At 44.2% G+C, this 14,452-nt stretch overlaps 1 long non-coding RNA gene across 1 annotated transcript; it reads right to left on the reverse strand.

Moving 5' to 3' along the window:
* Window positions 1-1,938: 1,938 nt before the first annotated feature.
* On the reverse strand, window positions 1,939-10,838 carry LOC140404789 (uncharacterized). The gene is made up of 3 exons (XR_011938579.1): window positions 10,702-10,838; window positions 3,010-3,030; window positions 1,939-1,957 (listed from the first exon to the last, which is right to left on the reverse strand). It is a non-coding gene; the product is annotated as an uncharacterized lncRNA (long non-coding RNA).
* Window positions 10,839-14,452: the final 3,614 nt, after the last annotated feature.

The raw sequence follows: 14,452 nt of genomic DNA on the forward strand, positions 1-14,452 counted from the left end.
ACAGATGAATATTTGTCTTGCATCAATGCAGAGAGTAAAATACAAAATCTGCTCCTTCTCAGTTTCTTTATTGAGCTACGTTTTTACAATTAATATGAATATTGCCATTTACACTCACTTCATTTTGTTTTTTAACAAACATTTTATTCAGCCATTCATGGTTTTACAACAACAAAAGATACAAATACAAATATAAACATAAATCAGTGCGTATCACCCAACCAACCAACAACCGTACCCCGCCAACGTGGCTTAAAGACACACCCACCAAGTCCCTGCATCTCTTCTCGCTGTTCCAGCCTAAACTAAACTCCCCCTTATTCCCGAACCCACCGCCTTATTGTATCCGCTAACAGTTTAGCTTTCCTGAAGAAGTCGATAAACAGCTGCCACCTCCGAACGAACCCTAACGCTGATCCTCTCAGGGTGAATTTAATTTTGTCCAGCCTGAGGAACCCAGCCATGTCGCTAACTCATAGTCCCTCTACGCTAATTCGATCCGTCTCTAGGTTACCAAGGAGGCAAAGGACAAAACGTCAGCCTCTCTCACCCCCTGGACTCCCGGGTCTTCCGACGCTCCAAAGATCGCCACCTCAGGACTCGGCGCCACCCTCGTTTTTAGCACCATGGGCACGGCATCGGCAAATCACTGCCAAAATCCCCTAAGCTTCGGACATGCCCAAAACATATGGACATGATTTGCGGGCCGTTCTGCAAACCTCACACACCTGTCCTCCACCCCAATAAACCTGATCAACATGTGTGCCCGGTGTACCACCATGAATTGTATCAGGCTGAGCCTGGCACATGATGAGGACGTGTTGGCTCTGCTCAGAGCATCCTCCCACAGACCCGACTCTAACTCCTTTCCCAACTCATCCACCGATTTATAGCAGATAGCGAAACCCATTCCCTCCCGGCAGTTCAAATCCTCCAAACGAGGAGAACTCTCATCAATAAACAGATCCCCCAGCCTCTCTATACGTGCACTCTGCCACCTCCAAAACCCTCCATCAAGCCTCCCCGGGACAAACAAGTGATTGCCACAAATTGGTGCCCACACCGACGTTTAACACACTCACTTCATTTCAACATGCTTAAGTTATTTATGGCTCTAATTTATACTAGGATTATTTGGGGCTGATCCAGTTTGAGATGTGTGACATTCTTCTCTTTATGATATAATGAGGTAATTTGTTCACAATTTATTGTTCCAAAATGGTCAGAGCTGTATGATGACAGTGCAGGAATCTTTCTATATATTTGATAAATCAGTCTTGCGGTCTGGTTAATGGCCACTGAGCAGGGCTGGACAGACTTGAGCAACTCAGAAAGCTCTGTATTGGATAGAACTATAACTTCACCCTGTTCCTCGATGTTGACCAGCAGGCATGTTGGAAATATTTGACACAGCTGATTGGATAGGACTATCTCATTTTCCATTAAAAACATCCAGCTCCCGGACTATTCCAGCCAATAGTCTGAATAACTTGCCCCGATGTTGATCATTGCCTTCACTGCTGAGTGTAAACAGGTTGGGGATGTAAATACGGTTTACCATGGGTATACTCACAGTTGCTCATTCAATACGGTTCATTCATTCCCTATCTTACAGGAATTATAAAAGGAGAGGTTTTCCTTGGCAGGACCTAAAGTTTGCTGTAATCACTTTTCATAGGATCAGCTGAAACTCTCAGCAACAACAATATTTGAGAAATACTAATTTCTACTGCTTTCTGGAGGACCAAAATACATATTTTCTTTGGCAAGTAATTTTGAGAACAGCAAATTCACCAGTTCATACTTTGTAGTGAGGGATTAGATGTACTGTACTAATGTATTGAAGGGATTGTTTGGCTATCATCAATATTTATTGCTCCAACTCTGTCACTGTACTTGTTGGAGAGTGTAATATATAAAATTAATGACAATACTTTACCTGGATAAATATCGCAATCTGTGGAACAAACAGATTGACGTTAACATTGTTTGCAAAGAATGAATTGGGAAACAACATTTACACAAACCAATTCAGTAATCGGTACCTTACACATTGCACAGTTCTTGGGTTATAATTTCTTTTCCACATATAGAAGGAACATTGCTGTGCATATTTTCTAAGCAGTTTACTGATCCTTACTCGTGATTCAGGTGAATATCTAAGTATCTTGCACTAAAGTACAGAGTATTATGTATATTTCCCTCCTTCAGGATTATAACAGTATATATATCATTCACATTTTCATAATTTCAACTGATTTAAGTTCATTTTAACTCCAGAACAGGTAATGTACAAACTATGTGACATTCCTTTGTCTGATATTCACCACAGCGTGTCGCTGTTCATTGTGACAAAAATGGAGGAACGCTAATTATTTATCATTTTGCTAAACGATCAAGTTGTATAAATTTGCATGTTTGTCTGATTAACCCATACCCAATACCACAGAGCATCACTAAATTCAATAGCTGTGACCATCATTGATTGTTTAGAATGATATGTTCCCATGCTGCCTGGATGTTGACATGTCCAGCAGTTAACACAATATATTAGGCATATTGTGACCATTGATTTTATTACAGTCCTCACACAGTGTGGGATAGAGATGCAGTTCACCATGGATTTCCCCACAGTCGGTGTGTTCAAATACCTTTTGTGTCCTCCTATCGGGATCACAAAGTGAGAGCCTGGATTGATAGGGCAGGATCTGAAATTTGCTGCTATCATATTTCATGGGGTCAGCTGAATATTTAGTTAATTAGAAAGCTTGGTTGATGTAATTTCTGCAGCATCTTCTCATAACAGAAACATACTCAATTCCTGACCAGTAATTTCGATAATAGCAAATAAACCCCATGAGTACTGTGTAACAAGGGAGTCGATGTCAATGTGCAGGGTGATGGGGCAGTGGTGGGGTTTGTGATTGGCTGTGAACAACATCTTATATTATTCAGTGTCTGTGTCCTTATTCCATGTTGAGAAACTGATCAGTAAAATTGAAACAATACCTTTGTCGGAGATTACGTATGCTGTGGAAGGAATAGATTGGTGTTAACACGTTTTGAGAGAATGTATTAGAAATCCACATGTTCAACACAATTAGTTCTAAAACTGGAATAATAAATGGTGCAAGGATTATGGGTAGGTGTTGCTCTTTCAAAAATTAAATTAAAATTACGAATCATAATCATTTTATTTCACTTTATTAATTTCCCATCCGTTCGCAGATGAATATCTGTCTTGCATCAATGCAGAGAATAAAATATAAAATTCTCTCCTCACCTTTTACAATTGATATAAACATTACCATTCATATTCACGTCATTTGAACTTGCTTAATGCTTTTATTTATCCTCGGATTATTTCTGGGTAATCCAGCATGATTTGTGTGGAATTCTTCACTCTGTTGTTTTAAAAATCTAAATATGGTTAAAAAAAACCCAGCACTGTATGACAACAGTGCAGCGATTTTTCTATATATTTGATCAATTTGCTTTGCGGTCTGGTTAATGGTCACTAGGCAGGGCAGAGTTACGTGAGTAACTCAGAATGTTCCTGACTGGATAGAATTACCTGTTCAAGTGGCACCTGCTTGTTGACCATCAGCTAAGTTGGAAATATTTGACCTCGCTGTTTGGGGAGAACTATTTCTATTGACGTTAAAACATGCAGTTACTGGCCAATCCTAGCCAATCGGCTGAATGGCTTCTCACTATATAGACCATTGCCTTCACTGCTGATTGTACACAGGTTGGGGAGGTCTATGCAGTTTGCCATGGGTTTTCTCACTGTCTTCCAATACTGTTAGTTCATTCGCTGGGCGGGATTCTCCGACCCCCCGCCGGGTCGGAGAATCGCCGGGGGGCGGCGTGAATCCCTCCCCTGCCGGCCTCCAAATTCTCCGGCACCGAAAATTCGGCGGCGGCGTGCCAACGACTCCGGCGCGGGGCTAGCTCCGCAAGGTGAGGGCTTGGCCCCTAAAGGTGCGGCTTCTCTGGGGAAGGCGCGGAGGATGATGACGACTTGTTGTAAGATAAGCTGCTCCTAACCTTCCAAGGTAGTCTGACTCCTGTCATTTAGATAACGGACCGCAGCCGGCTGGATGATCTCTGGTTATACCACGGGGACACCTCCACATTATTTTTTTCGGGGGGTGGTGAGGGGAGATGGAGCCAGGTTTGGGTCGTAGACTGAGGCTGTCTCATACTGTGGCCGTCATGGCCTGTTGGATGTGCATGGGTCCGATGTGTGCTAACACCATAGGCCCACATCCAACTCCAGTCCAACCTTCCCACCCATGGGCAGACAGTGAAAGGCAGCTGGGACTGGTGCTGCAAAAGTGTTTAATGGTGTGATTGTACAATTAGTATTCCCAAACCCCTGATGTTTGGAAGACTGTGTTGAAAAGGTGGGACAAACAAATTTTGTTTCCAAACTTGTCTTACTTAAAGGATATTTGGCAAGTACTTTTATCAGACAGGGTGAAGAGATTTTGGCTTTTGTGGCGTCTAATGGTCTGTGTCAGTTTAAATGAATGTAGTTCGGAATGAAGAATGCCCCAGCAACATTCCAAAGATTAACCAACAAGGTCATGTCCGGACTAAACAATTGTGCCGTGTACACTGACGATTTTGTAGTGTTTAGTCAAATGTGGAAGAAGCATTTGGAACATTTAAAAGAATTATCGATCGACTACAGGAGGGTGGATGCTGGTTGCTGCCTTCGGTCATACAATTCCTGGTCAGATCGCCCCACCGCAGGTGAAAACGAAAGCTTTGGGGAGTTTCCATTACGGTCAACGAGGAGAGAAGTCCTGAGATTTCTGGGCATGAGTGGTTTCAACCAGAAATCTGTATTTCAGAATCACAAAGTGGGAAGCCAGAGGGTGTTTTTTCGTGTGCAGGGTCTGGAATTTGTCATTATCATATTTCATCGGGTCAGCTGAATCTCTAACCTGCTGCAAATTTTGGGGAATGCCATTTTCTGCTGTGTTTTGGAGAACACAAATATATTTTGTTCCCTGGTGAGTAATTTCAATGTATCTTATTGAGTATTAATGGTATTTAGTAACGAGTAAGGTTTGAAGTTCAAAGGCTTTAGAAAGCAAAGCCATCTTTTCATATTGTTAGTTCATTTTTTTAAGGGGGAGGTGTGATGAATGTCGGAATTTCATATATAAATATAGTATTATATGTACCTGGTGCAGTAATGGTTAAACGCCTGGGTTGGGGTGTGTATTTGATTGCTGCAGTAATGTTGTTAAAAATCCTGGTTTGAAAGGCAGCTAGACTTTGGGGCTACAGAGGTGCAATGAAAATATTGTAAAAGTAAGATCATAATTTATTCCAGCCATGGATATTGTTTGCCAAAGCAAGGCTGATGGAATTTTGTTTCTAGAAATATTCCCTGGGGATGAAATAGAAGCATCGCCATTAGTCAGATGGTCATAACCCAGTTAGTGGGATCGAGATTATGTGGTTAATGGGAAGAGCCGGGGGCTGAAGCAGTCAGGTGTTGAGTTTAGCTTAGATCTGTCTGTGAACAGGCGAGCAGTTTCTGGAAACGTAGTGCGTTTTGACCTATGTTTGCACAGGCTAGCAGCTTCTGGAGAAACAGTTCAGTTAAAAAGATTTGACTGTGAACAAAACATGAGCTTTTTGCCAAATGCTGGGAAGTTAAACAGTAGCTCGACACAGGCAAGGACCTGCGGGCTGGTCCCTGAAGGATCTCTCTCTATCAAGGCAGTTTGTCCAAGACATCTCGAGAAAGGAAGTATTCTGGGTATGCTAACTGTATTTAAAAGTGGGTGATGAGGTTCTGCTTTATTGGCGATAGAAAGATGGTAGTTATTATTTTATTGTGAAGCATTGTTTCACTGGTAATTGTAGCTATATGTTTGTGCTGTTAAATGTAGTTTTAATATTGTGTTAATAAGAAAGCTTGTTTAATACACCATATCCCGATTTGTGTGTGGAATCACTCCTGGAGTCTTTCCTCGCAGTCTTACAAATTAAAAATAAAATATTAGGGGTTCTGTCCGGTATCCTAGTAACTGTTGGGGTCTGGTCCAGGATCGCAATAGGACCAGATGGTTAGCTAAACGGATTTGGTCGCTATTGCCAACTGAAGAGAATTTACACTTTTAACAGTTTTGGAACATGTTAGAAGCAGCCAGTGAGCGTGGAATGGTGCAGCGAAGGGATTTGGATTTGGGTATTATGAACAATTTTACTAAGAGTGCTTGTATTATTCTTTCTAGAGATTAAAACAGACAAAAATTGATTATTAAATTCTCAGGACTAAAATACATACCATATTGGGAAGCACCATAATGGTCTGCCAAAAGAAAATAATTCATCTCGGTTTCCATGAATCATGGATTGATTTGAATCTTTACAAACATTTACATAAAGTGCTGAGGTAATAAAAGTCTCCAGCACAGAAAAGGACATTCGGCCCATTGCGTCTGCGTTGATCAAAAACAACCACCTCAGTTTGTTTTATTTGCTTTTGGGATGCCCCCCCTCAGTCTCCTCTGCTCCAAGGAAAACAATCCCAGTCTATCCAATCGCTCTTTGTAGCTAAAACTCTCCAGCTCAGGCAACATCCTGCTAAATCTCCTCTGCACCCTTTCCAGTGCGATCACGCCCCTCTTATGTGGATTCCAGATCTGCTCACGATCCTCTAGCTGTGACCGAACCAACATTTTATACAGTTCCAGCATAACCTCCCTGCTCTTAAACTCCGTGCCTCAGCTAATAAAGGCAATTATACCCTATAACATCTTAACCATTGTATCCACCCACCCTGCTGCCTCAATTGACGGGTGTACATGCACATTGAGGTCCCTCTGATCCTCGGTGCTTCCCAGGATTCTAACGTTTATCCTGTATTCCCTTGCCTTGTTTGTCCTGCCCAAGTGCATCACCTCACACTTATCCATGGTGAATTCCATTTGCCACTGATTAGCCCATTTGACCAGCCCGTCTATATCCTCCTGAAATCTGAGGCTATCCTCACTATTTACCAGCCTGCCAATTTTTCTCTCGTCTGCAAACTTACTGATCAACCGTCCTACATTCAAGTCTAAATCATTTATATAAACCACAAACAGCAAGGGACCCCGACACTGATCCCGGCGGAACCCCACTGGACACAGGCTTCCAGTCAGAAAAACACCCCTCGACCACCATTTAGGGGTGGCAGGGTGGCACAGTTGTTAGCACTGTTGTCTCACAGCGCCAGGGACCCTGGTTCAACTCTTCGTGCCTTGAGTTACTGTCTGTGTGGAGTTTGTATGTTCTCCCCGTGTCGCTGTAAGTTTCCTCCGGTTGCTCATGTTTCCTCCCACAGTACAAAGATGTGCAAGTTAGGTGGATTGTCCGTGTTAAATTACCCGTTAGTGTCCAGGGATGTGCAGATTAATCTATTGAGTTACGGGGATAGAGTAGGGTGGACGGGGGAGTGGACATGGGTAGAGTGCTCGTTCGAAGGGTCGGTACAGACTCGATGGTCCAAATGGTCTCCCACTGCCCTGTAGATATTCTATGAGCACCGTCTGCTTCCTGCCACTCAGCCAGTTCTGGATTCAATCATCCACATTTCCTGGACTCTTACCTTTGCATTCAGTCTCCCATGTGGCACCTTATCAAAAGCCTTGCTGAAGTCCAGGTGGACCACATGATGTATTGCCCTCAACTACACACTAGTTTACGACTTTGAAAAACCCAATTAGGTTGATCAGACATGATCTCCCCTGAACAGAACCATACTGACTGTTCTTGCTTAACCCCTGCCTCCCCAAATGCAGATTAATTCTGTCTCTCAGAATTGCTTCCAATAGTTTCCCCACCATTGAGGTTAGACTGACTGGCCTGTGTTTATCCCTTCCTCCCTTCTTGAATAATGGAACCACATTGGCTGTCCTCCAGTCCTCCGGCACCTCTCCTGTGGCCGGACAAGAATCGGAAATTTTTTGCCAGCCCGCGCTTCACTCAACAGCCTGGGATACATTTCATCTGACCCTGGAGTTTTGTCGACTTTTACACCTGCCAACCTACTCAATACCTAATCAAGTATTCATTTAGAATCCTACCTACATCCTTCGGCTCCACACACAAATTACCGCTGAGGTGCTTAATAGGTCCTTCTCTTTCCCTGTTATCCTTAATGTACATGGAAAACAATTGAGGATTTTCCTTTATTTTATCTGCCAGTATCCTTTCATGTCCCCTTTTTGCTCTCCTAATATCATATTCTAGTTTGTACTTGTACATTCTCTACACCTCCAGGGCTTCTGCTGTTTTGAGCGCTCTATATATGTCATAAGCCTCCCTTTTCTTTTTATCTAACGCTGTATATCCATTGATATCCAGGGTTCATTGGATTTACTGGTTCCACCCTTTTTCTTCATTGACAAATGTTGACCCTGTACTCTCCCTATTTCCTTCTTGAATGGATCCCACTGTCGTGTCACAGATTTACCGAAACGTGTCTACTCCCAGTCCACTCTGGCCAAATCATATCTGATCTTATTGAAATCGGCCGTTCCCTAGTTCAGAACTTTATTTCAGGCCCAACCGTGTCCTTTTCCATAACAATCTTGAATCTAATGAAGATTGCTTTCATGTCAAATGCAAGTCCAGGACCACCCCGTCTTATAGAGCCTTCTACGTTCAGGCTTAAAGAAATTCTGGTTGCATTTTAAGAATTATGCTCCCTCTAAACCTTTCACACTATGACTACCCCAGTTAACGTTGGGGAAGTTGAAAGCCCCTACTATCACTACAGTATTCAGCACCGCTCTGAAATTCGCCTAGATATCTGCCTTCTATTTCTCTCGGACTGTTAGGGGGCCGATAGAACACGCCCAGCAATGTGATTGCTCCTTTTTGGTTTTTAGGTTCTACCCATCAGGCTTAATTTGAAGAGCTCCTTAAGATGTTGTCCCTCATTACTGCTGTAATTGATTCCCTGATCAAAATTTCAACACCCCTTCCTCCTTTACCTCTTTCCATGTCTCGCCTGAAGATCCTATATCCTGGAAGATTGAGCTGTCAAACTTGCCCCTCTCTCAACCATGTCTCAACGAGATCATGCCCATGTTCTAATTTGTGCCCTCAACTCATCTGCCTGGTTCCTCATGCTCCTTGTTTTTGCATTAAAATAAATACCACCAATCTTGTCAAACTCCCTTGTGACTTGATTGGTCCAGAACATCTATGCCTTCCTGACTCTCTCGCTGTCTTTTCTAATATTGGCTGAACATCTCCCTCTGCTGAACCTTTTCTCAGGACACCTCGCAGTCAGTGTCACAGTGAAGCGCTTTAGGAATGGTGTCCTCACAGTCAGCATTGCAAAGAAGCAGCCCGCGAACAGTGTTCTTGCAGTCAGCGTTGCAAAGAAGGAGTCTTAATTTTTAAAAATGATTTCTTTTGGGGGGAAAAAGGGGTTAACGGAGAAAAAACACAAACAAATAAAAGTCAGGGTCAAAATAATAAACTAATATCAGAAAGTATTATATATTTTGCTTCCCTAATTAATTTATTCAATCCAAAACATTTGGAGGACATCTACAAGCTGTGTAACATTACCCCCTCCACTAATTAATGCAACTGTTAAACGTTAAGTCGGAAAGGAAAAGTTCAATCCTGTAGGAAAAGGACTCAGCAGTCTTTATCCATGATGATGAAGCATGCAGTTAGATTAATTTTGCATTGATGTCTGGTTAATTATCACATCTCAGGGCAGGACAGACTTGTGCAGTTTCCAAGTCCTTGATTTATGTAATTACATACTCACATTATACTCGGATGCCCAACTCCACCTGCTCCTTCCGCAGAGTCCTTTAAATGTTTCCCAATCCAATACTTACCAATTCCCTTTTGAAAGTTCCTCATGAATCTGACTCCGCTGGCCTTTCAGGCAGCACATTCCAGATCACAGCAACCCGCTGTGTTAAAATATGTTTCCCCTCTGCTCCCTTTACAACTTATCTCAAATCATGGCCTCTGCTTACCGACCACCCTGCCAGAGGAAAGAGTTTCTTTGTTACCCTATCAAATGCTCATAATTCTGAACATTTGGATTAAATCTCCCATGGACATTCTTTCCCCTGAGGAAGGACATCCCAGTTTATCTCGTTACTCTTCATCACTGAAGTCTTTACATTGAGCACAGTTACTGCTGAAGAATATTTGGGTAGAATGCTTCCTCCAGTTGCAGTGGCAAATTCTCTATTGTAAATTCAAAATAATTCTGGGAATGTGCTGCCCCCGTTCTTTCGCCCGGTCATTCGCTGATCGCAGCAACTCACTGTACAGAAACAGTTGTCGCATTTACCCTCTGGTATGTTTGAGAATCAGTTCAATCTGACTCCTCTGGTTACTGCCAGTGGAAACAACCTCTCCTCATTTACTCCATCAAGTCCCTTCATAACTGATTCCCCCTTAAAATTCTCCACTCTCAGGAGAACACTCCCAGGTTCTACAGTCTCGGGCATAACCCAAGTCCCCCCTGGCCCTGTGACCATTCTAGTAAAGAGCCTCTGCCCTCTCTTCAAGGTTTTGACATCCCCTCGAAAGTGGCAGAACCCCATCGAGAGGCTGCAAGCTCCACACCGGACACTTGGAGCTCTGTCCAGAGGCTGCAAGGACAGGTAAAACAGTATTAAAAGAGAGGCAAAGCACATTGCTCCCTACCTGCCAAGAGCCCCGCCATGTGGGCGAAAAGGAGAAGTAGACTCAGGTACTTCATGGTTGCGGTGAGTTGTTTGCCTCTCTGTGAGGTGTTTGTGCACTGCGGACTCTGGGCTTATATACATTATCAGACCAGCACTTCTGACCCTGTAAAGCAGTTCTGGCTCGGTTTTGAACACATGCTATTCTGTTCTCACCATGAATCAGCCTTTCTGACAAGCGTGACCAGGATTCAGTGAACACGGAATGAAATGTCAGCCAAAAGATAAGACATTAATTGCAGCACTCAGTTCAATTTTTCAGCCATCAACCCTGGCTTGCCCAACCAATCAGAATCGAGGGGCTGAAACGAGGCTCCTGAGGAAGACTGAAAACAACAAAGGCTCCAATTCTGTGGTGAAGGGTGGAGGAGGATGGATCTTGGGATTCATGGTGTTGGGCAAACGTTTGACAGAATAGTGTCTACACGTGGAGCAGTTTATCCACCCAAGCTACAATAGAACAACAGAAAACCCAGTTCATGGAAAGATTTCTCCATAATGATTTCTAAATCCTAAAGGGAGGGAGCCATGAACCTCTTGCAATGTGGAAGGGCAATGCGAGAAGGGGAGTGTGTCAAGTCCAGTGTTGGTTTCACTTTTGCTTCTGAGCAGAGCGCACGCAGACAACTCTGCTGCACATCCTCAAGTTGTAGAACAAATGCCCAGGACTGTTGGGAATTCCAAGTCCAGGTCTCATGCTGAATTTAAAGGTCTCGCTGACAAGCCCCAGCTGGGTATGCTGTCCACCATCTTGTACGAAGCCCACGGGGAAATCGATCATCGATCCCCCGTGCTCCTCGTGAGAGTTATCCACACACCCTCATCTCCAGGTCAAACAGTGTCCGCTCATTCCAGATTCCCCCCCGAGTGGAAACATCCTCTCAGCATCTTAAATGTTCTTAACATCACCTCTAATACTTCCAAATTCCATGATAATTGGATCAACCTGCACAAACATTCCTCAGAACACAACTCTTTCAGCTCAGTGAACCTTATCTGAACTTAGCTTAAATGCAAGTATATCCTTTCTGAAGTAAGGTGGCCAAAGCTGAGCACCTTACTCTGGGTGGAATCTAATACACCGTGCTCTCGGTGTAATCTCGGGGCAATCCTGTACAGTTGCACCAAGCTGTCCATACATTTGATCCTGCTTCCAATGAAGGCCAGCATTTGAAACCAGCTGAAGATGGGTTGGGCCTACAATAGTCCCCAGAGGAACTCATTCAGTGACATTCTGGAACTGATATGATTGACACCCAATAACCACAATCTTGGTGCGAGGCATGACTCCAACCAGCAGAGAGTTTCCCCACTGACCTCAGTTTTGCTCGGGCTCCTTGATGCCACACTCGGTCAAATGTTGCCATGATGTCAAGGGCAGTCACCCTCACCTGACCTCGAGAATTCAGCTCCATTGTCCATGTTTGGCTGTAATGAGAACAGGATCCGAGTGGCCCTGGTGGAACGCAAACTGAGAGTGAGCAGATAATTGCTGAGTAAGTGCTGCTTGATAGCACTGTTGATGACACCTCCCATCACTTTTCTGATGATTGAGAGGAGACTGATGTGTGGTATTTGGCTGAGTTGGAATTGTTCTGGTTTTTGTGGACAGGTCATAACTGGCAATTATCAACATTTGTCAGGTAGATGGCAGTGGAGCAGCTGTATCAAGTAAATTGGCTCAGGCGCAGCGAATTCACCATCAAACATTTCAAAGGTAGGTCCAATACTGGGTTTGATTCAGTGTAAACGTCCCTCTGCACTGTTTCCTGAAACAATCCCAGGCTACAACACAGGGCTAGATACAGAGTAAAGATGCTTCAACATTGTCCAGTTCAGCGTAATATCAGGACACTGACTACGGTCTCTTAATCGCTTCTTTTTCAGGGAAATATCCAATGTCTCTCAGACCCCTCCAATTTGAAAGATATCTGCAGTCTGACTGATCTCTCCCAAGCCCCAATCTCTTCGGGTGCTATCTGTACACTGATTGGTATCACTCAATCCCCCTGTCTCTCAGTGAAATCTCTACACTGACTGGTATCTCGCAGTCCTCTCTCTCAGGGAAATATTAGTGCACTGACTGGGGTCCCTCAATCCCACTCCCTTAGAAAGGAAGGTGAACACTGACTGGTGACTCTCAGTATGTCTCCCTCCAGGAAATATCAGTACACTGACTGGTGTTTCTCAGTCCCCTCTCTCACAAGGGAAGTTTTGCACATGAACTGGTATCTCTTAGTCCTCTCTCTCTGTCTGGGAAATATTTGTATACTGACTGGTGTCTCTCAGTCCCTTTCTACACTGACTGGTATTTCTCAGTGCCCTCTCTCTCGGAGGGCTATCTGTACACTGACTGGTATTTCTCAGTGCCCTCTCGCTCGGTGGGATATCTGTACACTGACTGGTATTTCTCAGTGTCCTCTCTCTCGGTGGGATATCTGTACACTGACTGGTATTTCTCAGTGTCCTCTCTCTCGGAGGGCTATCTGTACACTGACTGGTATTTCACAGTGCCCTCTCTCTCGGTGGGATATCTGTACACTGACTGGTGTTTCTCAGTGCCCTCTCTCTCGGTGGGATATCTGTACACTGACTGGTATTTCTCAGTGCCCTCTCTCTCGGTGGGATATCTGTACACTGACTGGTATGTCTCAGTGCCCTCTCTCTCGGTGGGATATCTGTACACTGACTGGTATTTCTCAGTGCCCTCTCTCTCAGAGGGATATCTGTACACTGACTGGTATTTCTCAGTGCCCTCTCTCTCGGTGGGATATCTGTACACTGACTGGTATTTCTCAGTGTCCTCTCTCTCGGTGGGATATCTGTACACTGACTGGTATTTCTCAGTGCCCTCTCTCTCGGAGGGCTATCTGTACACTGACTGGTATTTCTCAGTGCCCTCTCTCTCGGTGGGATATCTGTACACTGACTGGTATTTCTCAGTGCCCTCTCTCTCGGTGGGATATCTGTACACTGACTGGTATTTCTCAGTGCCCTCTCTCTCGGTGGGATATCTGTACACAGACTGGTATTTCTCAGTGCCCCTCTCTCGGTGGGATATCTGTACACTGACTGGTATTTCTCAGTGCCCTCTCTCTCGGTGGGATATCTGTACACTGACTGGTATTTCTCAGTGCCCTCTCTCTCGGTGGGATATCTGTACACTGACTGGTATTTCTCAGTGCCCTCTCTCTCGGTGGGATATCTGTACACTGACTGGTATTTCTCAGTGCCCTCTCTCTCGGTGGGATATCTGTACACTGACTGGTGTCTCTCAGTCCCCTCTCTCTCGGTGGGATATCTGTACACTGACTGGTATTTCTCAGTGCCCTCTCTCTCGGTGGGATATCTGTACACAGACTGGTATTTCTCAGTGCCCCTCTCTCGGTGCGATATCTGTACACTGACTGGTATTTCTCAGTGCCCTCTCTCTCGGTGGGATATCTGTACACTGACTGGTATTCCTCAGTGTCCTCTCTCTCGGTGGGATATCTGTACACTGACTGGTATTTCTCAGTGCCCACTCTCTTGGTGGGATATCTGTACACTGACTGGTATTTCTCAGTGCCCTCTCTCTCGGAGGGATATATGTACACTGACTGGTATTTCTCAGTGCCCTCTCTCTCGGTGCGATATCTGTACACTGACTGGTATTCCTCAGTGTCCTCTCTCTCGGTGGGATATCTGTACACTGACTGGTATTTCTCAGTGCC

This window comes from Scyliorhinus torazame, chromosome 31, assembly GCF_047496885.1.
Source record: "Scyliorhinus torazame isolate Kashiwa2021f chromosome 31, sScyTor2.1, whole genome shotgun sequence".
NCBI classification, from domain to species: Eukaryota; Metazoa; Chordata; class Chondrichthyes; order Carcharhiniformes; family Scyliorhinidae; genus Scyliorhinus; species Scyliorhinus torazame.